The sequence below is a fragment of the Pinus tabuliformis genome, chromosome 7 (genome assembly GCF_031772625.1).
Source record: "Pinus tabuliformis cultivar Carrire ecotype Pingquan chromosome 7, CPIR1, whole genome shotgun sequence".
NCBI lineage: Eukaryota > Viridiplantae > Streptophyta > Pinopsida > Pinales > Pinaceae > Pinus > Pinus tabuliformis.
The window spans coordinates 1,460,194,115-1,460,221,335 of NC_142293.1; the positions used below are offsets into that span (position 1 = coordinate 1,460,194,115).

General features: G+C 35.5%; 1 long non-coding RNA gene and 1 pseudogene across 1 annotated transcript; both read right to left on the minus strand.

The window, feature by feature from the left end:
* Positions 1–21,026: 21,026 nt before the first annotated feature.
* Positions 21,027–22,994, minus strand: LOC149253289 (arabinogalactan O-methyltransferase 1 pseudogene; annotated as a pseudogene).
* A 555-nt stretch (positions 22,995–23,549) lies between these two features.
* LOC149253290 (uncharacterized) lies at positions 23,550–24,243 on the minus strand. The gene is made up of 2 exons (XR_016266187.1): positions 24,088–24,243; positions 23,550–23,842 (listed from the first exon to the last, which is right to left on the minus strand). It is a non-coding gene; the product is annotated as an uncharacterized LOC149253290 (long non-coding RNA).
* Between the last annotated feature and the right edge of the window lie 2,978 nt (positions 24,244–27,221).

The window sequence follows — 27,221 nt, forward strand, 5'->3', positions numbered from 1 at the left end:
AACGTCGCAGAATTCAATACAGAAATGGCGGTTGGAACAGTTACCCCGACAACCTGCTTAATGAATAGACTGGCACAAATTTCTCCACTAAACCGTCTCGAGTGAAGAGAACCCCCCAGAAAATCCAAGTGAGTCTAGTCGACGTCTGCTCCAAGTACAGTGGGATCTTCCCTCCACCATCACCTTAGGAAAAAATCCTATAGATTATGGTCACTATGCCTACGAACGAAAACAAATATACCTGAGGGAACAGTCTGTGATCCGATACGCACGCAAGGGCAGAGTAACAAGCTCAATCCCCTTGAAGGCTCATTGACATAATCCAAGGTTTACCAACAAGTGACCCCAGGCTCCTCGACAATAGTCAATCCGAGGTTTACCATTTTAAATACATGAATATCTTCTATCGTTCCCAATGAGGAAGGATTGATTCCCACACTGGTTCAGATATGATCTCGTGCTTCTCTTTTAAGAGGAGCTTTCCCAGAGCATAGATGTAACAATTGGAATTTATCTCCTACCGCAAGATATAGCTACTTGTTTGTTTTACTATCTTGGAGAGTTATTTACTCCCTACTCCAAGATACTAGCCTAAGATAGATTAGTGGAAAGAGCCCTAAAAATGTAAAAATTACTAGATGAATTTTAATTAAGCGATGTGTTATTTAAGATGTTATTACTCAAAAGGATAAATGGATATGAAACTAATGGTGTTATAACCCGACCCAAAACTGAATGCAATGGAATATGATAATGTAATCTTTTCAATTCGATGAATCCTAACTAAAGTAAGGAGAGAGTTTCCATTCACTTCCAACAATGCAAAAAATTGATCACTAAGAGAAACTATAACAAATTCTCTAATGCACTAATTTCATCAAGAAAAACTAATGCAAATCAATTCCAAAACAGATTTTATTTTTATTTTTATGTGTTAAAAACAAGCATAAAAATATGTAAAATGAAATCAAAGAAAGCTTATCTAAATCTACGTTGATTTTTCAGAATGTAAACTATGCAATTGTAATCTATGCACAATTCACTTGAAAAGTATGCAAATGTAATCTATGCACATTTTTCATTCATATTCTGAAAATGAGAATTCTAATTATGCAAGTGTGATCTATGCAAGAGAATTATCAAACACAAGATTCTAATGTAATCTAAGAACCAATCAAGTGCAAGTCAAGAAAATTGGGTGAGAGTTCCGAGGATCAACACTCATAGGCGATTAACACTCAAAGGTGAAAATACTGAGACAAACCTCCAAGTAATGACCAAAGGAAATCAAATTAAGAATTTCTCAAAAAAGAGACTCAAAACACCCAATTGATAAAAGCTTAAAACATGAATGCCAATGGAATTAACCTAAGAAAAGTTCCCGACAAGTCACATGCATATTTGGGCAGAGGCTAAAAATACATAAGCAAATCCTAAGCTGACTGAAAGAGAAAATCTTAAGTTTTTCAAAATTTTGACAGGGTCCGTAGGCCCCCAGTATACCCAGGTGCGGTACCGCTCTGTGTGTAAAGCAAAAGTGCGGGTATGTCCGCACTGTGTTACAAGCAGAGGGTGTGGTCATCTTCCAAAAGTATGAAAAGCAAAAAATAATTCAAGATCTACTAAACCTACCCTGTCACGCCCCTACACCAGCGGTAGTCTTTCAACCGCTTATAGCGAGCTGCAGCACCACCGAACGCTTTCTTTTCACCAATACTCACCTTCGTCGACTACGCCTAATTCACTTGTCCTTACTTAGTTTGTTTTTCGCAACCAAGTAAAATGCATTTATCCTTTATACTTAATGAAGCCCATACTCATTCATTATCCATATGCAATTAACCAAGAACATCAACAATTGCAAACAAGTATAAAGGGAGGGGCAACTCCCGAACAGTCTGTCCAACAATATATTATAACAGTTTCTTCAATAATACATCATCAAGTATACTTGGCAAAACTCCAAGTCTATACCTAGAATAATTTTACAATCAAGGCATAGAACAACCTTTTACAACATCAATGCCAATCTACACGGTAGGAGGGTGCTCACCCAAGACACCTAAGACTCCCCCTTAGATTCTGCACGATTTCCACCTCAAACCGCACTCTGATCGACCTACGAATGACCTCCCGGTAAAACTGCACACTTACACCTTGGAGCGCATGAGCTATGCGCACTTCCAACTATTTCTGCGCCCTTTTTACCCCTTGTCCAATGCGTAGAAGAGATGCCAAGTTCGTTGTTCAAATGAGCTCAAGTCTCTCTTACTTATACATGTTTTTGCGTGAGTTTTGGGAGGGTATCCAGCCCCATGGCCGACCCCATAAGCCATCACCACACGCCCACAAGTACTCATTTACATGTCGGCCTAGCTCCATAATCCATCGCATATAAGTGAGGGTTCAACACTTAGTTATTTTAAGTGTTTCTCCTTTATCGTCGCACTTAATGTCGCATATCGTTGTGAGGATCGTCGCATGAGGAGCGCCCGCCCGTCGCAAGTCCGCCCGCCCATCTCACCGATGTGGGCCCGCCGTGCCCATGCGCCCGTCGCACCCGACGCTCAACCGCCCAAGTTTGCGAAGACCTTACATCCTCCTCCACCTGAAATCGTTGTCGTCCTCGACAACACACCATCTCGGTAGCTCTCCACCAAGATCATCATCAACCATGATGTCAACTCCTCCACATAAGGCAAACATCCCTGCAACATATGTAGAATCCCATCTCCATCATGTTTCACCTTAGTGACTAACTGTCACCAAGACAACCATACCAAGGTATACATCTCTACGGTATGTACTCCATCAGATATCATCTCGATCCATGATTATTGACTCCTTTGTCACAATCTCCACTGCAACAACTCGTGTCAACCTCATCATGTGTCACCATGTGAACCTCTATCATGATACTCCAACAAAATGTCAACACACCTCTGTACACTTCGCGACCCCATGTCTGAACTAGTTGGGTAGCTAATCCAACCATCACGCTCCATCCATGAGAGTGAACATCCTCATGCCATCATCTGTTGTTCCTCAAACATCTGCCACATCCTTGACTCATCAAGAATCTATCTCCATAAACCATGCTCAGGTCCATGGAAACTCCATCCATCTGCAACATGCCATGATGCTTGATGCCAAGCCATCCCTGCACCATCAATCATACCTGCTCAAACATGTTTAAGGACTCACTGCCATGAGCAGCTAACAATGAGCCCCATCTTCTTCATCCATCTAAGAAGATGTAGAGGGAGTAGAGCCTGAAGGCTCTCCCTCACTAATCAACTCAATCCATCTATCAGGATCCTCAATCTCCATCCTTTGTAGATATGCCTCCCGGTCTTCCTTCTGGACATCTGGCCTCACATATACCTCCTCATCATCATCATCATCCTCCACCAGTTATAGCCTTCTTGTCAAATCCAAGATGCTATCTGAAAGTGATCTAATGACCAATGACTGCTCCACAAGCTTTGCCTCAACAATGGACAACCGCTTGTTCACCTTCTCCTTATCCTCCATTTGCATCACTCCCAATTTACAATCAGGCCTTGTCACACCAATGGGTACATCTTCCCTTCCATCATAAATGTAGAGCTTCCTCAAATGTGGTACAACCATAGCCTCAAATTGTTTCATGAATTCCATCCCCAATACAGCCTCATAGTCATCAATCCGCACTATAGTGAAGTCCACCTTCCCGGTCCATTCACCAAGTGTTGTGTCCACCTTCTCAGCTATACTAAGAATCTCCATAGGAGGAGAATTCACTGTCTTTATTTGTGCCTTTGCCAGTACAAACTTCAGCCCAATTCTTCTCGCAGTATCCTCACTCATGAAGTTGTGAGAAGCCCCACTATCCACCATAGTGAGTATATCAGCACCTCCAACCTTCATCTGAACATACTCCAATCTGTTCCTTTCAGGATCTCTCCTAGAGACCACCTCCGTAGTAGCAGAAGCACCAAGTATCTGCATCATCCCCATTGAAGCACCTTCATTCTTTCCATCAGATTGTGCAATAGCAGCCACCTTTGGATTAGAAGGACAATTCTTCACCATATGTGGACCAGCACATATCCAACACTTCAAAGGTTTCTTCGTCTTCGAACTATCATCCGATTTCGAAGCATCTTCCTTCTTCTTATCTTTCGGTTTCTCAAACTTCTTCTTCCTATCATCAGAAGTCTCATCATAATGTTCCACCAACCTGTCAACAGCAGCAAAAGCTTCTTCAAGTGTCCTAATCTTCTGCCTCTTCACTTCATTGCGTGCCCAAGGCTTCAACCCAATAATGAAGTTGAACACCTTGTCCCTTTCCGCCATGTCAGGAAGTTCCAGAGCTGCACTTGCAAACTCCCGCTGATATGCTTGTAGGCTTCCGGTTTGCTTTATGTACTTAATCTTCGTCCTTGCTTCCCATGTTTCATCCTGAGGACTGAAATGAGTCTGTAAAGCCTTCTTCATGTCATCCCATGAAGTAATGTCATCAGCACTACCATTGACAATCTGATCTAACCTCCTTCGCCACCACATCTTAGCATCCTTTGTTAAGAACTGAGCAGCTACCTTGAACTTTGTCTCATCATCAGATAGACCCAAACGTTCCAGGTATTGCTCCATGTCCCATAGAAAGTTGCCAAGAGTTTTTGCATTCCTTGTGCCATCATAAGATTCTGGTTCCTTGACCTTCATATGAGGTACTCCTCCACTTGAGTTATGCCTCACTGCCTTCTTCAACACTGCTAACTCATCATTAGCTTCATCAAGAGTTTTCCTCAAGTTCACGATCTCTGCAAGACCCTGATCCCTTGATCCTTCAACCTCTTTGACCCTTACTTCAAGTTGTGTACACATAAGATCAGTGTACTCATACTGTGTTCGGAGTACATCATGTTTTGTTCGGAGTTCTTCGAGCTCTTCCTTTGTCTTCAAGTTTATCTCTTTCTCTTTAGCAAGCAAGTCCATCTTCTTATCCCAAGAAGTCTCCATAGCCTCCATCTTTTCCAACATCTTTTTAATGAACCCAATAGTAGTATCCTTCATAACATGACTAGACCCAGCCTGAGATTCAGTTGCCATCTCTAACAACTTCTTACTCTTTTGCAATCTAGTTTCGACCATTCAACAGCTTCACCAAGTCACCTGCAATTAGAACCAACCCTTGTTCCACTTCGTGTGAAACGGTTTCCTTCACCTGCAAGCACCTGTCAAATTTCCAAGTGTACCCACACTTGCTTCACCAGCTTCCTGCAAGACTCCTCCAAGCCTTCAGACTAGCTCTGATACCAACTGTCACGATAGTGCAGTGGGATCAGCACTTCATCATCAACCTGAACACGAGCAAACCCTGCTCTGATACCAACTGTCACGCCCCTACACCAGCGTTAGTCTTTCAACCGCTTATAGCGAGGTGTGGCACCACCGAACGCTTTCTTTTCACCAATACTCACCTTCGTGGACTACGCCTAATTCACTTGTCCTTACTTAGTTTGTTTTTCGCAACCAAGTAAAATGCATTTATCCTTTATACTTAATGAAGCCCATACTCATTCATTATCCATATGCAATTAACCAAGAACATCAACAATTGCAAACAAGTATAAAGGGAGGGGCAACTCCCGAACAGTCTGCCCAACAATATATTATAACAGTTTCTTCAATAATACATCATCAAGTATACTTGGCAAAACTCCAAGTCTATACTTAGAATAATTTTACAATCAAGGCATAGAACAGCCTTTTACAACATCAATGCCAATCTACACGGTAGGAGGGTGCTCACCCGAGAAACCTAAGACTCCCCCTTAGATTCTGCACGATTTCCACCTCAAACCGCACTCTGATCGACCTACGAATGACCTCCCGTAAAACTGCGCACTTACACCTTGGAGCGCATGAGCTATGCGCACTTCCAACTATTTCTGCGCCCTTTTTACCCCTTGTCCAATGCGTAGAAGAGATGCCAAGTTCGTTATTCAAATGAGCTCAAGGCTCTCTTACTTATACATGTTTCTGCGTGAGTTTTGGGAGGGTGTCTAGCCTCAACGCCGACCCCATAAGCCATCACCACACGCCCACAAGTACTCATTTACATGTCGGCCTAGCTCCATAATCCATCGCATATAAGTGAGGGTTCAACACTTAGTTATTTTAAGTGTTTCTCCTTTATCGTAACACTTAACGTCGCATATCGTTGTGAGGATCATCTTATTTCGTCGGATGAGGAGCGCCCGCCCGTCGCAAGTCCACCCACCCGTCGCACCGATGTGCGCCCACCGTGCCCGTGCGCCCGTCACACCCGACGCTCAACCGCCCGAGTTTGCGAAGACCTTACATACCCAATCCCACACACATCAAGCCAAAAACCAGAAACAATTTCTCAAGTCAAGGTAAAAGAAAAGGAAAAAATCGAAAATTCAAGTCCCCAACGGAGTCGCCATTTTGTCACATGGAATGAGTCGTTCTTGCGGACAAGACCGACCTCCCTAGTATATAATGATATCTAGCGACAAGCAAACCAATCAAATTCTAACTTTCTCTAAATATGCAAGTTATAAACAAAGGCAAACAAGAGTTTTAGGCCTACCTTGGGTCCAATGCAAGTTTGTGGAAGCCTCGCTCCGTTGATCCAAATGAGCTCCCTTTTAAGGAATCTGCAAACACAAACAAGCACACACATTAAATAACACCTGAAAAGACAATATAATAAAGCATACTTATCATGATGATCAAGGAATTCACGAAACAAATCACATAAGAAAATTTGTTGAGAAAAATGAATCTAATTGTATTAATTTTAATAAAAGAAGAACTTTACAACCTTGGTGCCTTGATGCTGTACAAGCTCCTCCCTGGGTCCAGCAAGAAGTCTCCTCTACTTTGACAAGTTTCACTCTCTTCCCAATGAAGCCAAAAGGTATGTAATCTCTCCTCTCAAGCTTAACTAGGAAGTCTCAATTCCAACAGCATTTACCCTAAAAAATGTTCAGGTTCTAACCTCTCTAGCAACCAGCCCAATGCCTTAATTTATAGTGCAATGGAGGGAAGTTACTAGGTCCACCTTCAAAGGGATAGAGCCCTCCTTCCAAGGGATAAGCTCCTTTCATCAAGGGATTAGCTCCTTCAGTTTTGGGATGCATGAACCACCTAGGAGCGAACCAGCCACGCCAAGATTCTTTCTAGAATCACCTAGAATTAACCACAAGTGAGTTTTTAAGAATAAACTTGTGCCTTTTTGACTTTCACAGGGGTCCGCACCCACTCCTTTACACACAGAGCGGGCAGGTCCGCAGATAACATGAACAGGGTGTGCGGGACTGCAGGCAACAGTGAGAGAAAGTGTGGAACCAGAGCTTTATTGATTTTTAAGGTCTTTCTCTCATTTTCAAAGCTTGACATGAAGAGCTGAGGTTTGAGACTTGCTAAGGAGGACAGTGTGAATGATGATAGACCTATACTGACTGAAAATAGTCATGGTGAAAATATTTTGTGTAACAAAGAGCAATCATTTAAATACTTTATTACTTATGATTGATTGTGTGAAAAAAATGAACAATGAATTGACAACTAGAAACTAGGTGAAATCTATCCATCATGTTGATGGTAAATGGACAGACAATGGATAGGCAGGGTTTTCAATGGGAAAGATCTACTCACAAAAGTTGGGAACTAGGTGACCTTTATTCATTATGTAGATGTTAAATGGATACACAATAAATAGGCAGGTTGGCAGGTAAGAAAGACTATCAATAAGAGGTTGTCTATACTTATCCCTATCTCATGACATAAATACAGTAAGAGGTTGTCTATTAACTAATTGTGTATTGTTTTTCATATACTTATGTTTTATAGTTTTTTTTTAAGAAAGTTTCTAATAATTTTTTTCAAAACAAAAATTGATTATTTATGTATAGGAAATTGAGAAAATGGAGGAAAATAAGCATGAATGGAATGTCATTGCCACAAGTACCAAACAATTATTTTCTTGTTTAATTGGTATTATGCCTATGTATTCATTCAATGGAAATTAAGTGGTCTCAATCACCATCACATAATGATATACAATCTCCTTCCAATTCCTCCACGTCCAAAATGGAGACACCAAAATGCTAAAAGTGGGGTCAAGTCACCAAACAAGATTACGAGAATGTTAAACGTGGGGTCAAGTGTCCAAGCAAGATTAGAAAAATGAAAAGATTGAATATGATGTAGATGCAAGGTTATTTCGTGCATGCAAATTAGCATATAAAAGAATTGTTCATGAAGAAATTATTTTTGTTGTAAGTATTTATTGGTAGATATGTGTCTCTTGTTATAATAATATGAATATATGTTTACATGTTAAATTCATTGAATTTTTTTATGTTGTCAATTTCTAATATCAATGATCTTGATGATGCTTCAAAACTCAAATTAAATGAGAAAATCTTTGGAACCAAAGTCTGCCACTTAAACATATGGACACAACCAAGCACATACAAATCACTTTGCAACAAAAAGAAAGAGAAGGGATTTTTAATGATGCATGGGTAGAATAGGTAAGATGGGCATAGCCATATCTTAAACTATAGAGAAAATAGATTTAACAATGAATACTCACATGAGTCTAATTTTTTCTTGTATTTATTTTCAAGACATTTTCACATTAAATGACATGTTTATTTTTAGTATCAATTGTATACTAATTTCCCATTTTTATTGGATATTCTTAGCCTAATGAACATAATTCCATAGAGATATCTCCACATTATTTGGTCTTTTATTTCAAATCCAAGAACTCAAAAACCCAACATGAATCAATTTGTGAACCATTGCGAAGTTCACCTAGATTTCAATAGATTTTGGAAGAAATAATTTTTGTTTCCATACAAACCATTTCACATCAACATTAACATACAGATTACCATATTTTACTAGGATGACAAATAAGAAAACATATATTTTATTTTTTTGATTCTTTGTTTTATTTATTATTATATTTTACTAAGATGATATTTTTGGAACCATTACAATCATTTGAAACCCTAGAACATGGGCATGGTCTTGAAAAGAATGTAAGTGAGATGGAACAAGTATATATTTAAATAATTATTTATGATTGTTTATTAGTTTTTACATGAATTTGTTTTATCTAATTACAATCTTGTTTCTAGAATAAAGAATATGCATCTCTCCTCAAACCCATCCACATATAATAGATTGCGAGCAAGTGATGCAGTGAAAGCCACCTTGTTAGCAACCATTTTGATGTTCACCTAGTTTTCAAAGGAATTTAGGAAAGGTAAGTTGCATGCCCTATACCCTATCTCATAATACATTGACATATAATTTATTATACATTATAATTACACAGCTTTTCAATGCATTGTGTCTTCTTCCATTTTGCATGGTCCCCATTTATTCATTATATCCAATACCATTTTGCATTTTTATTGACCCAGTGTTTTATTATGTTGATATCAATTTGCATATCTATTGATAATATTCCAACTTTTGCAAAAGGAACAAAGGGAAAATTTTCTTGAGATGGTAAAAAGAATAAAAATTACACACAAAGACTTGAAAGCATGTGGGTTAAGGCTCAAAAACAATACATAGAGCATATATGCTTATAACTAGTATTTCTCTTACTAAACCTATTAAGCTTACCACTTTGAGAACTAAACGACTCACTATGTTCAGGGAACTTGAACAATTTTATGTCTTTAATTAGTGTTTTGTGTAAAAAGAAGTTTTCTCTTATATTTTGAATGATAGCCTAAACTCCCGTGATATACAATAGTGTATTAGAGTAGTGTTTTTCACATTTGAAATTGTATGTGCATTTTGTCTTATACTAATGATACACTTTAAAAGAAATGCATATCAACTATATTTGTGATATATTCTTTGGAATTTTTAAGTTCATAAATTTCCATGATTATAATAAATAAATGATGTAAATGGTGGTGATTCTTTCTTTCATTACATGCTTGTTAGTAGATTGATAATGTCCTTCATGCAGTGCTTTCACAAAATAGTGAGTCCTCCTTAAAATAAACACTTAAATTTTATTTTATTGTTTAATATTTTTAGGTTTTAAGAGTTTTTATGGTCACCACAAAGAATTTTCACAAATTTAAAATTTCAATTTTAGTTTCTTTATCTAAAGATTTTTTTATTTTTTTATTAAAGAAGATGATAAAACTAAACATCTTGAAATTATTTAATACAACACTATTTAAATAATTTCAAGAAGTTTAGCTTTATCATCTTGTTTAATAAAAAAACAAAAAAATCACTAGATAAAAAACCTAAAATTGATATATATATATATATATATATATATATATATATATATATATATATATATATATATATATATATATACTGGCAATACCTTTGCACAATGAAATGTTTTACTAGATTCTCTTGCATGAAATCTCAATTTGATACACAACCATAATCACCAAAAAAGCCAAAAAATAAATATATTTAAAAAAATTGTGAAAATCTCAAATTGGTATGATTAGACATGCAGGCATGTTTGGAAATGTTCTCAATATTATTATATTTTGAGCACCAATTAATAAGTAAATTACAAAAACTCTTGGATCAATAATAATTTATTAAAACAACAAAAATTTTATGTGGAAAACCCAACTAGAACAACTCTTTTTATTAATGATAAAATATACATCAAACTTCAACTCCACTCAATGTATTCTACTTTCCACTCTTTATTTATTTTGTGAGATCAATACCATATTTGTATAGTCTACACAAGAAAATACTAGAGGCACAATACCATGTGAAACCACCAAAACCATAGATCCAAAACCATGTGCAAGCCATAAACTCGAATTATTATTTTTACACTAAAAAAATAATTGTAGACATCTCACTTTATTTTATTTTATTATATTTGGTCTCACACAAAACAAATATAACATTTAATTATTATCAAGGTGAATTATATATATATATTCAATTAAATGATTTATTTCAATGATATTTATAATAATGATAATATATTGAATTTTAGCAAAACTAAAACATGAAGTGTAAAAAGATTATCTTATTCAAAATTTTACAAAAATTATTAACCTAGTAATAACTCATTTTTGTTTAGAAAAAGCTTAAAAAAATTTAATGTCAAAAGAGTGCCAAAAAAACTTATATTTAATTAAATGATTTATTTCAATGATATTTATAATGATGATAATATATTGAATTGTAGCAAAACTAAAACATGGAGCATGAAAAGATTATCTTATATTCAAAATTTCAAAAAAATTATTAACCTAGTAATAACTCATTTTGTTTAGCAAAAACTTAAAAAATCTTAATGTCAAAAGAGTGCAAAAAATAACTTAATTTTGTTTTATATTTTAATTTTTAACATTACATTTAATAATAAAAGAGCACACATATATAATGCATCAATTATTATAGCTAAGCAAAGTTCCATGGCAATGATATGTTTGTCCTTGCATGCAACATTGAGTAAGATATAAATATAAAAATAATTCAACATACAAACTTGATAATTTGTAAAAAAAAAATCATTTAATTGATACACAACCATAATAGTCTAGTACACTTAACTATGGAAAATAGACTAAATCTAAAGCATGCAAATACAATCTAACTTTCAAGAACTATTTAATCACCTAAATAGCCAAAAAATAAATATATTTAAAAAAATTGTGAAAATCTCTAATTGGTATGATTAGACATGGAACCATGTTTAGAAATGTCCTCAATTTTGTTATATTTTGAGCACCAATTAATAAATAAATTACAATAAATCTTATATCAATAATAATTCACTAAGACAACACAAATCTATATATATATATATATTCAATTAAATGATTTATTTCAATGATATTTATAATGATAATCCGAAAGAAATTAATGATAATATATTGAGTTGGAGCAAAACTAACAAATACATGAAGTGTGGAAAGAGATTATCTTAATCAAAATTTCAAAAAAATTATTAACCTAGTAATAACTCATTTTGTTTAGCAAAGCTAAAAAAATCTTAATGTGAAAAGAGTGAAAATAATAACTTAATTTTGTTTTATATTTTAATTTTTAACATTACATTTTATAATAAAAGAACATATATATAATCCATCAATTATTATAGCTAAGCAAAGTTCCATGGTAATGATATAATCGTCCTTGCATACAACCTCGAGTAAGATATAAATATAAAAATAATTGAACTTACAAACTTTATAATTTGTAAATAAATAAAAAAAATTCTAACTACATTCATCTAAAGTAATGTAACATTAATAGAATATAATATCGAATCCACATCATAAATTTAAAAGTCAATGAAGACATTGTCATAATGCACAAGTCCAAATTCATGTATTTGTATTGAAAATTCATCTAGTTATACATTTTTCTTTTTTACAAAATGAAACTTCATTCCCAACATTGATAATGGAAGCTTATGCCCATAAATGACATAATGGCAAAGTAACATCATGACTCATCTGGAAAATGGCTTTATAAGTCACCTTCACCACTCTTTGCACTCTCAATTGCATTTCCAAATTCAAATTGACGCAAAAATTATAATAATCAATTAGTTGTAAAAACCAAAATGCATAGAATCAATTTCATTAATTCAAGAAAAGATTTTGATCAACTACTCATTCTCACAGTGGGCAATGGAGAATAGTATCATTCCTGCGTAGATGATGGAGCACTTGGTGGTGGATATAGGCATCATGGTTCAAAGGAATGTTGGAAGTGAAATAGGAAAAAGGTTGTTGTTGTGGGTGGTGATACACCCCCATTGGTTGTGCGATAGTGAAAATCACCTTGGAGAATTGGAATATTTAGGGTGTATGATTGAAAAAATGAGAAAGGTGGATAACTGAAGGGTAAGGGTGGGCATTAGAAAGGTTTTAGGGAGGTGATTATAGGCATGAAATAATTTATGAAGGAAAAAAGGGGTGGGTGTGGATGTATTACCCATTGGTTGTACAATAGGGATAAGCACCCTCGAGGAGTGGTTATTGGGATGCTAATGGTTGTAGTAACATTCCCAATGCTTGAGTTTTTTCAACAACATGCTCATCAAATAATCGAAGTCAACAAGTTAGAACATTGTGAGAGGTGGGTCCCTCCACCATAACAATAAAAAAATTCATATCATTATGCAAATGCATTGAAAAGGATAATATATTGTATTTCACGTACCAATTTTGTGTATAATAGAATGTTGCACTAACTCGAGTATGTGGCCCAAATTTCTTGTTTTTGAGAGGATAACTCACTTGTTGGTCCATGCCTTTAATTTTTTTGCACGAATTCATATAATCATTTCAAATTGAATATGATTGTAATATAATACAATCTTTGTCAACAACACCATAAATTAACCAATCAACCTATCTATGGCATACATTGTTCTTCTTACTTAGGTACATTTCCTTGATATACTAATGGTGAAATTCAATTGCATGGTTTGGAGTGTGAGCACTGATACACCCCAATAAACTTACATATTTTGTTGTTGGCTAACCAAGTGGTTTTAAAATATTCCAAAAAGTCTTATATTCACTGAATTCTTGAAAGCATCTTGACATGTGTGCATGATTTCTCCTAAAGCATGAAAAATGCAGATTTGATTTTCCCATATTTCCGTCATTCTTCAACCATGCACAACCACCCTGCCACACACATAATAATATTGTACACTTGATTAAAGACTTGGAATACCATAACTTTTAGAGAGAATATACATTAACAATATTTTGTCTCTTGTAAAAATAATAAGCAATAGCATCCTCTGTGATAAAGGCTTGAACATGTATATGCCTACATCTTCGGTATATGCCTACATCTTCCGTATATGCCCAGTTTCCGTATATGCACACATCTTCCGTATATGCCCAGTTTCCGTATATGCCTACATCTTCCGTATATGCCCACATTCCGTATATGCCCACATATCCTACCATGTGAAGATACAAAATCTTGGCCCTTGTTGATCATAGACTTATTGGGCAACTCACTAGGATTTGGCTCTTTCACAAAATTATGAAAACTTGTTTGAAAAATACCTATAAGCCTCATATCAAAAGACACAATGTTGTTGATCTCGTTTCCCGTCAACGATAAAAGTCAACATCCTAGGGACTTTTATATATTCTATGGTGTTTTTATAGAGGTGATACTCCTCTTTCACACACTCACATTTTCTGATTAACTCAAAAATGTGGAATTAAACATTCAACATATTCACCTTTGAGTGGACCATGTGATTTTAAAGAAAATAAATAAAAACAAAAAGAAGTAGATACTATCTAATTAAGTCATTCCATGGCACATATCCATTCACATATCATGAGGGAGACACATTTGAAACAAATACATAGACAAAAAATAAAGAAATGGTCCAAATATTTTAAAGAGCTCTAAAATGATTTCATTCAATATCATAAACAATCATAGGAGAACATTCATGAGATTTCAATGCTTAATTAAAAGTATACGAAACCACAAATTCCATGCGCTCTTGGAAATAGCTCTCTATAAGAGTCAAAAAGACATTACAAACTTTAAGTTCAAATAGAGCAGGTGTGTAAAGTACTCTACAAAATTCCTAATACTTAAATGTAAATTGAATGCATTCATCCTTAAGGGACTAGAATGGAACTCGAATGGGACTCTTGAGGAACAATAAATGGTATATATTAAGCTAGAAGAAAGCAAAAGGAATGCAGACAGAATTACAAATGTATAACAAACTTTACAAAGTTGGATGATTTAAGACTAGGGAGAAATAAATGGGAATTGCTTCAAATAAAATATAGAACACTCACAAAATTGCAGAAGGATGACCGACTTAATGAATTATCTATCCCTACTCAATATGAAGATGCACTAGGGACTAAAACTAATTGAACCAAAGTATGATTTCTTATTAACAAAAAATTAATGCTATGAAAATTACCTACATGTTTTTTTTAGGCATTAAGGTTCAAAAATTGATTTAATGGAGGTATGATTCTTTATTATCAAAAATACAACCTTACACAAGTGTTACACGGAAGCATAGTCCTTGCCATTGAAAATAGGGATTATGTTGCTAGAAAATTTGCACATAGAAGGTGATAACATGATACATATAAAGTATACTATGAGATATTTAAACTAATATTAATATAATATGGAGAATATTAATATATATCTTTCATAACTTGCTAGTCATCTGGTTGCCATTTCTTAGCCAAGATTGTTTCCCGGATATTCTGGATGGTTCCCTCCCATACTGCTTCCTAAGATTGTTGGCTATTCTAAAAGGTCCTACAGTTCCTCTCTTTTCATATAGCCCAAAGTGTGGAGTCTAGAGATAGTCCCCAAGCGCGATTAAGACCAGGCTTGAGAAGAGGCATGTCCACCATATAAGGATGGTTTCTCTAATGCTTTGATGGTCTCTATCCATCCTTCCAAAGAGATCTTCCACTTGGTGCCACTTTTGAACTACAAAAGGACATGGATTTAATAGGTGTTTGAGATCCTCATTATGTTGACCACACATGATACAATACAAGGGTCCATAGATACCCCTTTTTTGTAGTTGATCCCAAGTGAGGATTCTACCCCTATATGCCAACGAGAGAATGTATGCAACTCTCGACCACCACCCACCTTTTCAAAGCTTCTTCCAAATTGGATGGTGATGCCCCTGCTCCCATCTTGCCTTTAAATGGTAAGCCTCTTTGATGGTAAATATTCCCTTTGTAGTATATCCCCATCGAAGAATGTCTGGTCCATTTTGGACTGTAAGCTTCCTGGATTCTAACTCTCTGTCCAGTTGCTTCCATTGAACTGACTCAGGGGGTTGAGGTCAATCCTGACGTTCCTTCCATTTCCTCCAACCATCATTAGTCAGGGCATCTTTCTAATAATGATCCACCGTGTAGAAGTTCCTGCTAGTTATGTACAAAAATAAGTCACTCAAATCTTGTCTCCCAAACATTTTTTTTCTCTAATACTATAAGTCTAACCAGAACAAAATTATTTTCCCAGAAGCTGAATACATGGTTGTCATTCAAGCAATATATGAGGCGATCTAGATGAGAAAGATACTTGCGAGATTGTTTTGTCATATGTTGGATCCAATTGTGATCTATTGTGATAATCAAAGTTTCATTCAGTTCTTCGAGAACTTGGTATTTCACGATCGAGACAAGCATATAGATATCCAATATCATCATATACAGGATTGCGTGTAGAGGCGGAAAATGTTGCTACAATACATTGTGATAGAGGAATAAGATGCTAACATCTTGACAAAGGCTTTGTCAAGAGGGAAGTTTGAATTCCATAGGTGCAAGATGGGGGTGGCCGATAATCCCTTTCTTGCTAAGAGAAAGTGTTGAGAAGTGTAGTAAGAAAGTATCAATTTGACTTTGCCTTTGTCAAATTGAGAAAATTTGAATTTCCACATCGACAAACAACTTGGAGGTAGTTAACTTGTATGACATGGCTCTTGTCACTTAGTTAGCTTAGTAAATTCGAGTAGGAGGTCTTGGAGTTCAGTTAAGCATGCGTGATTGCTAAATTTTAGTAATCCAGTTCAGTTATATCTCATTGTATTCATTTAAACTAGTTATAATAGTTAATGGAAATAGTGGAAGGTCAGTTGTGTAGTGGGATAGTAGTCTAACTCAATGATCATCTAGTTAGCTAATCAATCATCTCAAAATAGCTAGTGTATGCTAGGAATTCAAGTTCCCCAGTTGTGGTGGAGATTCCAAGGCAATGTAACAAGCAATTATAAATAGTTTGAGTGTATAGGTGTTGCATGTAGCCAAATGATCAATCCTTGGGAATTTCACAATCAATTGGAGGAAAACTCCTAAAAATAGGTGCTAATCCCTCAAGATTTGCGCAAGGAAATAAGGGCTCAAGAAGAGGAAAAAATTGACTAAGTCTGGGTTAGAGCTTCTCATTGAGTAGAGAGAGAGGTTATTCACTTGCAGGTTCTGCTTAGAGAGGGCAAGGAATTGTAATACATCTCTATTCCTCTGATTAATGCAAAGAGTCTTGAGGAGTTTTTCCCAGTTCGGTTCCCCTAGAAAAAAATACCGTGCATGTGTGTTTTGGGCATATTGCATGTTTGTGAATGTTGTTCTAAATTGTGAATTAAATTCCACAGATTAGTAGAGTAGAATTATGTATCTTGATTTAGATTAAAATTTCTTAAGCATTTGCAATTCTATCACCATAATTATACAACTCAACCCATTATTGGGTGTGAGAGCCACCTTTCTCTTAGAACTATGCCACTCCTTTGCGACTTCAAACTTGTTGATAGGGCATATTTATGAAGAAATACTTTCCCATGTTTGAGCTGAGTGATCAATAAAGTAAATGCATGGAGTGGTTGGGGAAGGAGCATTTACAAACTAGGCACGTTTGTGAGGATTGGGATAGGGAATACTAGAATATGTGAGATTGTGTGAGGAGTTAGAAGTAGAAAAATTCATAAGATGCAACTAGGGTGGTGGGAAATATGAGTTTGTGACATAGGGCAGAGAGGAATTTGTTGGACATTGGATAAACCAACGCTCCTTGAGTGTTTTGTGACATGGACTAACAGCCTCTCGTGGATCCTTATCTCTGGCGATGCGATCGTTGACTAACACCTGCAGGTTTTGGTTTAACGACAATCGTGATTCCCAATAGAATTCCCCGATCCCAACCACATAATCTTTCTAGACAATTGATGTGAAAAAGAAAAAGGGTTAATTGGTTTACCCAAAGAGCTAGGGAAACAAAAATTCAAAATTATTAGAACTAGAAGATATATAAAGGAAGTCTAAGGAACTACTTGATGTGGCACTGACTATATAGAACTAAACCTTTTCATGAGGAACCATAAAACTCATTGTAAATCTCTTTCCATGTGAAAATAAGTTCTTCTCCTATGTAGGATGATAGCACCATGTAGCATGAGTGTTTGCCACCTTCTGAAATGACTAATACATATGCGAAGGCTAGGCCAAACTGGGACATTTAGTGACCAAAAAAAACATAGCAATCCCAACCAAGATATGATAAATCCCTAAGTGAAATGTCACATTAAACCAATATCGAAATGAGCATCCTCCACCGTCATAAAACAATTAAAAGCCATATAAAACCATGGGAGTAGTAAATGTTTCATTTGGAAAGATGCATTTCCACGTCTACTCTCGAGTCTCTAGTAGGATAGTGATAATACAACATCCACTTATTGTGGATTATACAATCCATCCTAAAATAGTTATACAATAATTATACATAAAACAAATAGTAAAAATATGTTAAAGTTTTCAAAATAAATAAATTAAAATATCTAATATACAAATATAATTTTAACTATTATTAATTTTATCAAACAATACTTAACATAGATATAATTGAAAAATATTCCCAAAATATAAATAAAATAAACTTATAATTTCAATTATAACTACAATACTTATTAATACTCAAGGAAAGTGTAAATAATATTTAATGGTTTAAATAATGTAGTACATGGAAATTTATTGTAAAAAACTTTTGAAGAAAGTGGTTTAAATAATGCGTAACATGGAAATTTAATGTAATCATTGTCTTCTTTTTACATGAGTAAAATAACGAAAATCCTTTTGGATAAAAGAGTATAACTTCTATTATTCGTAGATGGGTAAATGTGTTAATTTTTGTTTTTCCCTCCTTAAGATAGAGCATTATATTTTTGTAGTTAATTTAATTTGTTATAATATTGGTTTAAAAATAATGAAATAGTATTGATTTTCAATCAGTAATTTTTTTTATAGACAAATATGGATTTATGAAATAAATTAACAATGAATAATTATCGTATACAAAAAGTTTAAATTTTCCAATGATATTTTAAATTCAAAACTTTATATATATATTATTTACAAAATAAACCACATAATTCTAAAGTCTATAAATGAATAATTAATTATGAATTTTTAAATTAATATTATGAATTTTTAAATTAATAATATTACATATGTACTTTTACTTAATTTTATATTATATTTTAAAATTCAATATTTTACCATTTTTAAATTTGATATTTATATTTTCAAATTGTAATTTCACACATTTTAAATTAATAATACAAGCTTTTCTTTATTAAAAAAATATGACTATAATTTTGTTTCTAAATTCTTTTGTATTAATATTTCCATTAAAAGATAAATTCTTTTGTATTAATATCTCCATTAAGAGGTGAGATTTCAATATTTAACTCTACTCTTAATGGGTTTTTGTTATTTATATCTCCTTTAAAAGGTGAGATTTCAATATTTAACTCTACTCTTAATGGATTCTTGTCATTTACTGGTGTATTAACTTCAAAAATAGTTCTCTCTTAAGCATAAAATCTTTGTCCACGACATTCTTTTTCTCCTTTGCGGAAACAAACTTTTCATTTCCTCCGGCATTGTTAATTGGATGAGCTCAGAATGTACTTTGAAAAGGATGATAAAAGAAAATTTTAATGTGATCTTTTTATTGGTGTAACACAATGGTGAAGAATGCTCGCGTAAATTTGTCAAATGGATGGTGTGACACTACTGATTATGTAAATAATAGTTATTTACTTTTTTTTTATTATGCAAAGACATGGTAACTTGTTATAGGTTGGTAAGTGAACTTGAAAACAAAGTATATTTATCATTATTTCATTGTGTTGTTATTTTATAGGGGAAAAGATTTAAAAAAAAAAATCTTTAGTTTCTAGGTAGTTAGACAGTGATTTTTTTTCTGGGATTAAAAGAAATCTCTCCGCTGGATGAGGTCACAAGTGGCCTGAGGAAAGAGGAAAAAGAAGTGCTTGTGACAAGACGTTGTTCAAGCTGTCGAGTAGCGATTTGACTGGTTAAGTCTACGAAGGCATACATACTCTACCCCCCTTTGGTTTTGAACCGTGACCTCTTAGGAGGAAACACATGCTCTTAACCATTCGGCCCACTCAAGCTGTATCTACAAATGACGATCTGTGTGTTATTCCTTGTAAAAGAAAAGAAGTCTAAACAGATTGGTATATTGTTTCTTATGACTATTAGGTAAACAAAAAGAAACCAAGTTGACTGTTGAGAATAAATGTTCACAAGGGTAAAGAATATGCCATAAACCCTTTCTGTATTTGCATATAAAATTTGGCGAGTAGACTTCTTTTGTGAGATATACTTGAGATATACTTCCTCTCTTCGGTAAAATTAACTCTCTATGTTGGTTGAGTTTCTGGATATTAAAAGAAAGAGTCGGTATTAAGAAGAACTTAGACTCAAGTAATGCAATATGAGGGAGACAAATCTCTGAAAATTAAAATAATAATCGTAATAACTAATTCTTGCATGTACCAGGATACATGACTTCCAAAATATGTTGAAAATAATTATAGAGGGTTTCGATGGTTAGTTTTCCGATGGTGAGCCAATGGATTCCTTGGAAAATAGTCCCTCTCCACGTTAATAAGTAACTACACCAGAGTCATCTGGAACCAAACTGAGGAAATGTATGTGGTTTTTTCTGTAGCATCTATATAAGTAGAAGATTAAAACAATAACAATAATAAGAACAAACATGCAGGTGAATATTTCAAAAGAAACTCAGAGATCCAACACCCCGCATTGCGGGTAAAAAAAAGCAACGAAATCATAAAATATGTGCTAGCAAAACACACAATACGGAACAGAGAATGTTTGTAGCCAATATATAAACATATAACACTAAGTGACAGAGAACAATGTCCTATGCAGTTACCAAAAAAAATTGTTGTTACCACAGAGAAGAATCATGGATGGGTAAAGAATCCCAAGTAAGGCCAAGATAGAAGACTGCGAACAAAATTACCCTCGAACGAGTCTAGGGGAAACCCATCAAACTCAGAACAAGATGGTAACTATTTAAGAAGGAAAACAACTTAACCATTTACCAACAATACAAAATGGAAAGAGTACAAAATGCATGAATCATAAATAATATTCTTGATATGAACTTGATAATGACAGTCCATATAATTCCTTAAGAAGACAAATAGTTTCTTAACTAACAGGAAAGAGAACCTCTACTGCAAATACATTTTTTAATCAAAACTTGAATACTAAGAATCCACATGAGTAAAATATATGTTGACTTCTATAACAATACCACATTTAAATACCCTAAAAAATTACTTAGACCGTGATAGAAACATTCAAGGGGAGTAAAAGTAAAAGAAACCCCAAGAGGGATTTTTGTATGGTTGTTAAAATTCAACCAAAAATATACATAATCCATTTAAGTAATTGGGAGATATATTTGATGGCCCATCAACCTAAGACTACATGCAGAGAGCCAGTAAACCATGCAAGTCAGGCTCCTAACCTAGAACAAGGAACATTTTGGAATTAATAGAGGACGGATTGAGCTGACCACTAGAAAATAAGAAGGAAAATCAAGAATCCTTCCAAACCTGCAAACAAATAAAGAGACATATTACAAATAATCTCAGAGCGTCCACCTGAAATACTTAACTTGGGAAATGTTAAAAGAGTAATACCTGTAAAGACAGAGAGGAACTATGTAGGGAAAGTTGAACTCTAACACCCTCAAGACCATTGAAAGCAAGAAAAATATTGAACACCTTGCCGAGCTACAAGATAACAAATAAAAAAATAAATTAATATTTACCTTTGTGGAAGGAATACCTTGCACCGTCGTTGAGTTACCATTGCCGAGAACGACCATTGTGGTTATAGAATGATTACAATGAAATACTTCAGCAAAACCATAATGACACTAAACAACTGTGAACCAAGAAAAGCAGTAATTGATCTTACCATTTAGACAAAGCTCACTGAAGAGGACATGAAGGGCATGATTATTCCTTATTAGACAAAGCTCGCTGATGATGAGTAAACACTGCAACCATTATTCCTTATTGCTCATAGGTGATGGACAGAAGAAGCCGTCAGTGCTACCGCTGGTGGGCTTCATCTTGGAAAATGGGGGAACCCTGAAATGCCAAAGCCTCCCCAAAGATCCCACCAGATTGCTGCTGCACAGGAACTCCCCGGCATACATTTGCTCCACTCTCCTATCAACATCATGAAGGAAAATATCTGTGGATCCTTCCTTCTTCCTGTTACTGGCCATCACGGCTGCCGTGAAAATGGCAGACATTCTCCCGGGCGCGGCATCGAAGTAACCACGGTCATGATCATATCCCACTCCGTCTCGTAGATGAGCGCGGGCAAATTGGTGACAGCGAGCTCGCATTTGGAGGACCTCAAGGCCCGGGTGGGGCTGTAGGAGGATCCATTTCTTCTGTAGTTGTGCAGCAGGGCGTCCGCCATGGACATTTTCGTTTGGTATTGGACGTGATAAGTTTCAATTCCTGGTTGGCTCTCCACGACTTTCCGTATCCAATTGGAGTCCTCTTCCAGGAAAATGGTTTTGCCATGGGCATTGAGGGCATTCCAAAGGGGGCTGTCGTAGCCGAGGCCGAAGACGAAGAAATTGCAGGGGCTTCTCACATAAAGTACTTCCAGGGTGAGATTGATTTCAGCTTTCTTCCGCTGGCGCAGGATCCTGCTCGTCACGTAGTGCACAAGCGTCCTCGCAACCTCGCCCGGAAGCCACTGCTGGTCCCGCTCAACCCCATGACCGGATGAAAGCGGAGAAGAAAAGGTGCAGCCTTTAGCGCCTTTACTAAATTCAAAATAAAACGGAATTTGGAAAACGGTGGTAGACGAGGAAGCCAACGGAGGTTGCAGGAGGAGACGGGACAGGTCTGACAGTGGTCGCAGATACATTGAATATTGGAGCTTGCCGGAGGTAGGGTGATCGAGTAGCCGGAATATGCATGGAGATGTATGGCTTTCATATGCAGATGTATCATGCCTTCAGATGCACGAATGTCCTGTCACAGGTACTTAGGGCTCATTTATGTTTCTATAGGATTGGAAATAGGAACTGCCTTTCCACCTCTATAGCAATATAAATGCTATGTCCTTACTGTGTCCTTACAGCCCCCCTTACGTCATGGCACGTTACATCGAGCGCCCGACCATGGATGCATGCATGTTACATGTTACAGCGGGTGACCCGACCATGCATCCATCTCCAACCTCCGGCGATTACGGGTCACCAAGCTCCGGCGACTCTGCCGTCTGCCGTGTTCCTGCCCGCCTCCACTTAGGTGTATTAATCACATTTACCAACTCAGTTGTACTTCAAGCTTGAACGTGGAGGCTCATAAACGTGTTACCAACCACCCTCATTATCTGCTCAAATCCAAAATCCCGGCAATTCAACCATTGAACAAATTCGCAAGGAGCTCCGGCGAACAGAGGGTGATCCCCGCAGTGCATGCAGCGCTTTGAAACAGGTATTTCAAACGCTCTGAGCACTTCAAATTCCTCTGCCTCAGAATTCTCATAGTTGTCAAGAACTGTGAAGTTTCCATAGCTGCCTTCCTTAAACCCCCAACACGAAACCCCCCGCTAAAACCCAAACCAGCCAGATGATGCAACAGAGGTTCTTTCGACTTCTGTCTTGCGCAACAAAATACAGTTTTTGAGGAATTTCTAACTCCAGGAATTGCATGTAAATATGGCAAACTTCTTATTCCACTGGCCATGTGGGTTCTGGCCATTTTATTGATTGAAGGTAGACAAGATAACCCTCCAGCACAGGCTCCTTCCATAATGCCGAAATTCAAAGGAAACAAAATAAAGAAAAGGCTCGAACAGATGTACGCAACAGGCTAACTGCAATTCTGGCAATGACCCACAACAACAAATTCCCTTATGGTAGTGCCCTGCAGCATGAAAGGTAATCCTCTTAGCCAACTTTCAGTCAAGACTTGTCCTAGATCCTCTTCAGCTTGGCAATCAAGGTAATCCTCTTAGCCAACTTTCAGTCAAGACTTGTCCTAGATCCTCTTCAGCTTGGCAATCAAATATCCACACTCTGCCCCTGCCTTTTCTACTTAGACAAACTGAAACTTAGGCATATCACGCCCACCAGACTGAAAAGTATGAGGATTTAACTCTCCACTCATACCTGGAGACGATATAGCTGGCGCAGGCTGACTTCCAGGATGGAGTTTTGGGTTATCCTTCTTCCTCGCTCACTATTGAGCCTCCATACTCCGAAATGGATATGGAAAACTCGTATTGATGTAAGGATAACTCCAAGGCCGAGGCTTGGACCGGGCCTGCAAATCCACAAGCATCTCAAATTTGTTGTGGCTCCTTCATTTCATATTGTCCCATATGCACGCAATCATGCTGCTTTCATATGCATGCAATCATGCTACTTTCAAACTGCCTACTTGGCTCTTGCCTCTCCCTCAGACTAAACGATATAATTCCTCCACCATAACATAACCATGAAAATTAACGTAGCATTCCCGTATTTTTAATCAGTCCAATTATTTGATGCCTAGTCATTACATTCGCTTTCCGGTTTGTTTAATCAACCCAATATTTCAAGCCTAATCATTTGATTCCCTTTCCAGAACATGAATCATGTCTCAGATCCCATACTCAAACATAAACATGAAGAACTGTTGAGTCTGATAAAACGTACAATCGATAAACATGTTTATAAATTGCGTGGAAATTCAATTTGTCCATCTTTACCATGAAGAACTGTCTGATAAAATGTACACTCAATAAACATGTTTATAAATTGTGTGGAAATTCAATTTGTCCACCTTGGTAAAGAGATAAGGTTGTCTCAAATTCCCAAGAAGAACTATTGAGTCTGAAAAAATGCATAATCGATAAACATGTTTATAAACTGTGTTGAAATTCAATTTGTCCACCTTTGGTAAAGAGATCAGGTTGTCTCAAATTCCCAAGAGAATGACAATTCGTCTCTCCCATGATCATCGCACATCGTATAGATTAAAAAAAAGATACAATAGCCATTGGAGCCTCTCTCTACCTGTCAACTTTATGGCAAGATCTTCCATTGGCTCAGCTATACAGAGTAAGCCGGATGAGATTCTTTCCATGGCAGGGTAACCCAATTAGGCAATTTTCATAACCAGGTTTGAAAAGGCCGCAATCAACTCCTCTTTGCTTCAATTTACCCCAATCAATTTTCCAACTGAGCCTTTCATCTAGCAGATTGTGAACAACATAATTGAGGAAACACCAAATATCCATTAAATTGTTTGTACGAGTCTTCTTGTAACTTTTGCCACATACATCTTACAGGGTTAGGAAGATGAAAATTAAAGTTTCCTCACTGAAACTTTTTGTCCCATACATGCTACAGGTCAAGGGGAGCAAAAAATAAAAGTTTTATATTCTATTTCACTAAGATGTATTTATGTGTGCACCAACCACCGTATATTTAGCTTATATCTATTCACTTTGTTAACAGAAAAAATATATATTTATGTGTTGACATTATTTAACTCTTGTGCAATATATATATATATATATATATATATATATATTTGGTTATATGTTTTTATATTTAAAATTGGATTCAGGTTCTCAAAAACTTTTTGAGCATTCCCAACGCTAGTATGAATGCCTTGATGGTTAGTTACCAGACAAACTCTATTGTTTAGGTTTGTTAGGATTATGAAAGTATAAGCTATTTCCTATAATCACTCAGGGCTTATATATAATATCACTGCACCATATGACTGACACCGTGTAGAGCAAGAGCAAGGAGCTCAGCTTGTGTAAACAAACATTGCAGAAAATTAATCTCAGCAAACTCAAAAACAGCTGCACCTGTATTTACATCATATTTAGCTCGAAGATATGTGCGGTTCATGCAAATAGTTTACAGATATTGAAACTTGCTATATAATGTACGTTCTTTATCTTTGAAGGGTCCTGTATTAGTGGTTAGGATGCATTTTATAGAATTTGAAACTTGTCATATAGTGTAATTTTTTTATATTTAAAAAAGTTTATTGACGAGAGTTTTTTAGAACTAGCAAGTGTGGTTCATCATCAGGTTAAGATGAATAACCAGATCGTGGCTACATCTTAAATAGGGAGAGTAGATCAAACAATAGCTAGAAGAAATAGTTACTATTGACCAAAGAATTGGTTACAATGGACTAGGCAACAAACTTGACCAAAAGATAAGGACAGGAAAATTAAATGGTTAATAAATTAAATAATAAATTAGTTAGTTGTTAGGTCTATTTATTTCTTTTAACCTAAACTAAAACTAAAAATTAATATACTCTAATATAAACTATAGGAATTATTATAAAAGAGTATTAATTATATAACTTAGTTAGTTAAATAGTGACTAATAAGTTTAATATTTAACTAAATATGGAGAATTTTCTTCTAACTAAAAGATAAATAAAAATAAATGAAATTATGTTAATTCTATTATATGTAGCTATTTATAATAATTAGATAATTCGATTATGAAATTTATATATTTTTTAATCTAATAATGCGATAAATAGGGATTAATGCTAACGTATAGTAATCAGTCAATTAATTATTTTATATATTTATTTGGTTATATGTTTTTATATTTAAAATTGGATTCAGGTTCTCAAAAACTTTTTGAGCATTCCCAACGCTAGTATGAACGCCTTGATGGTTAGTTACCAGACAAACTCTGCTGTTTAAATATGTTAGGATTAGGAAAGTATAAGCTATTTCCTGTAATCACTCAGGGCTTATATATAATATGACTGCACCATATGACTGACACCGTGTAGAGCAAGAGCAAGGAGCTCAGCTCATGTAAACAAACATTGCAGAAAATTAATCTCAGCAAACTCAAAAACAGTTGCACCTGTATTTACATCATATTTAGCTCGAAGATATGTGTGGTTCATGCAAATAGTTTACAGATATTGAAACTTGCTATATAATGTACGTTCTTTATCTTTGGGCATTCCCAACGCTAGTATGAACGCCTTGATGGTTAGTTACCAGACAAACTCTGCTGTTTAAATCTGTTAGGATTAGGAAAGTATAAGCTATTTCCTGTAATCACTCAGGGCTTATATATAATATGACTGCACCATATATAAGGGACTTTAATTTTAGAAATAAAGGAAGTATCAATTTAAAGAGAACAATATACTTTGCAGAAAAAGTTAACTAGACCAATATAACTGGCAACACAAATAACTCATGACAACACTGGCTGATAAATTTAGTGCCCATACCAATAATTCCAAAAGTGTATGCCGT